This window comes from Triticum dicoccoides, chromosome 6A (genome assembly GCF_002162155.2).
Source record: "Triticum dicoccoides isolate Atlit2015 ecotype Zavitan chromosome 6A, WEW_v2.0, whole genome shotgun sequence".
NCBI lineage: Eukaryota > Viridiplantae > Streptophyta > Magnoliopsida > Poales > Poaceae > Triticum > Triticum dicoccoides.
The window spans coordinates 506,045,822-506,048,736 of record NC_041390.1 but is presented as its reverse complement, the minus strand read 5'-3'; the positions used below and the strand labels follow the sequence as shown (position 1 = coordinate 506,048,736).

Sequence of the window (2,915 nt, the reverse complement as noted above, 5' to 3'; positions counted from 1 at the left end):
TCAAGAGAATTCAGAGCTGACAGCATGGACCAAATCATCACAAATCAAAAGGAACAAAACTTAAAATTAATAGTTGGCAGCTCAAGGCCATTCACGTTCACAGTTCTGCAGAAAATTATGACGTCACTCACAGTTTTATAAAGCCCTAGCCAGTCATAGTTTTATAGACTTGAGAAAACAGCCAAGGTCTTTCACACTCAGAGAATTCAGAGTCGACACTAAGGACCAAACCATATATCAAAATGAACAAAAGTTTAAATTGATATTTGGCAGGGGCCGCGTGAACGCGTACCCCCTCTATCACAAATTATGACATCCACTCTCCCTCAAAGGGGAGATGGTAAGCCAGCGCACCCACAAAGTGCAATATGGGCCACTAGTCTAGGCCATGGCTCTTCTTGCTCAACCATAGACTCCGTCCAGGTAAGTACTCCCTCCGTTCGGATTACTTGTCGCAGAAATGGATGTATCTAGACATATTGTAGTTCTAGATACATCCATATCCGAGACAAGTAATCCCAAACGAAGGGAGTATGTTTCAAGGTTGCCCTATGCCCTGCTTATATAGGTTGCGCTGCCTCTGCTACCTCCTTGGACAGGCAGTGTGGTACTAAATGAAAGAAAGTATGCCTCGCCTGGTGTTTGTTGCGGGTTTCTGGGATGAGAAATTCGAACAGGACACCGTGTATGGGCCTATCAGTACCAACTGGGCCAGATTCGCATTGGAAAAGAGTAATCTGGGGTCGTCATCCTGTGGAGAACGATGGCAGGTCAAACTTGTCACGGCTGCGTGATCCTCTATCGCTTATTTAAAATTTCAAAATTTGAATGATGGTAGTTCAAAATTTCAAATACGCTGGTGCAGAATTGGGCACACATTGAATAACTTTCCAGGTTTTACCGGTGAGTTTCAGAGTATTTTTCTTCCTTAATTAGCAGGCTGAAAACATTAACTAAAAACAAACAAATGCCAGTCATTCAATGTGTGCCCAAGAGTGCACCGGTATGTGTATTTGAAATTTTGAACTGGAGATGTGCAAGCCCCCCGAGGGCCACCAACAGTATGCAGCTTGCTGAATGGTGATTGTCTGCTGCCTGCATTTGAAATTTTGAACTGGAGATGTGCAGTATGGCTTCTCGAGTCTGGAAACGCCTCGAGCGAAATGGGAGACGGGGCGCCGCGGGCGACGACGGGAGTGACCGTGCCCACTAGTAACCGGCGCGTAGGAGGCCGCTTCTGGGCGCTTTGCGATGACGCAGGCGACGCGAACGACGAGGACGGGGACTACGGCGGCGATTTGTCACCGGTGAGCTCGCCGACTCCTTCTGATGCGATCTGCGAGGCGTTTCACATGGGGTACTCGGAGCAAGATGCGGCGAAAATCGTGGAATTGGCGATCCCCATGGATGACCCAGCCCGGCAAGGACTTGAGCACGACGCCATTGAGGTTGTCCGCTGGGTAGTCCACCGGCGTACATCGGCGACGGCGATCCGGCCATGGCGAGGACCACTTTCGAAGGTATGTCTTCCTAAACCTACCTTGTCAGATTTTCTTGAGGCCGGGGCATGGAAAGTTGTCCAGAGAAGAAAGAAAGTGAGGCCGGCAGCGGCGGCAGCGGCGCCGGCGCCGGTGACCGGCGGACCGGCCGAGATCCGAACTGCCAGGGCAAGGCGTTTAAATTCGATATTGGGCTTAGCTGGGCTCGATCGGTCGGTGATGGATCTGGGACGGCCTACCGATGGGTGTGAGGCCCATCGAGTGGCAAAGCCGAGTGGGCCGGAGTTAGCTGGGTATGAGGCCCAGGCTAACTCGGACTCCACGGGCGACGTAGCCAAAAGCCCTTGCATGCGTTCGAGCGAACGTGTATTGTCGGGCGTTCTGCTTCTGCCATCGCTCTGCCCTAGGTCTCGACGCCGCGGGGGTCGATCGGGGTTCCTTCGCTGTGGTCCGGGGCGGGTGACTCGGATCCCTCCCCTGATGGCGGGACGGGGGATGCGGTGGCTTCTTGTCCCAAGTCTCAGGTGGCTGCCGGAGCGGCGCCGGCTGCCCATGGTGGCAGCGGTCCACAGGGTCAGCGGCCGGTGCTGCCGGTAGGTCGTGGCGTGCCTCAGGGGCCGCGACCCGCGGGCGCTGCCGGACGTGGTACCCCGCCAGGGCCGCGACCTGCGCAGACTGTGGTGGCGGTGCCGGCCGCATGGCGTGGTGCTCTAGGCCTTCAGCCTCCAGCGCCGGCTGCTTCTCTGCCGGCGACTGTGGGGCGCGGTGCTACCCCGCTAAGACCGCCGACGCCTGCGCCTGTGGGGCGTGGTGCTATGCTGCAGAGGCCGCCGATGCATGCTTCGGTGCCGGGTGGGCTACCACATGCTGCTCCTCCGCCACACTATGTTGCCAGACCGCTTCAGAAGCGCGCGGTACCAGTTTAGACCCCACTAGTGCTACCTATCGCGGGCGAGGGAGGTGTGGCTATGGCTCATGCGCCGACTAATCGCGGTGGTAATGGCCCGCCCCGAGGAAAGTGGGGTGATGATGGTTTCAATGCCTATGGGGACGGATAACATCGTGGCTCATTGTCTACGGGTGGCGGACGTGGCTATGCATGGCAGGGTGATGAGTCAGATGAAAGACCTTTCTACGGACCTCCGGGAGGTTTTGTCGAGGGGGCATCTAGCCCCGATTACAGGCAGCGAGGCGGTTACCGAGGGCACCGTGGGGTCGCGGTGGTCGCGGTGGCAGAAACCGTTACCGCCAGCCTCCACCACCCATCGTGGTGGACCCGACGGCTGATTCTACCGGTCAGGAGATGGAGCTATCCGGGCAGGCTATGGAGGTGGTAACTGCTCTCGCTTCCGCGGACGTGCCGCCGACGGAGTCCGTAGCGCCGGAGGCTGCCGGGGCTGTAGACAAGGCTGAGGA

The 2,915-nt window shown here is 56.7% G+C and overlaps 1 non-coding gene across 1 annotated transcript; it reads right to left on the bottom strand.

Annotated features, from left to right (window-relative positions):
- Positions 1-269: 269 nt before the first annotated feature.
- LOC119319886 lies at positions 270-431 on the bottom strand. Its single transcript, XR_005154706.1, has one exon. It is a non-coding gene; the product is annotated as a U1 spliceosomal RNA (small nuclear RNA).
- Positions 432-2,915: the final 2,484 nt, after the last annotated feature.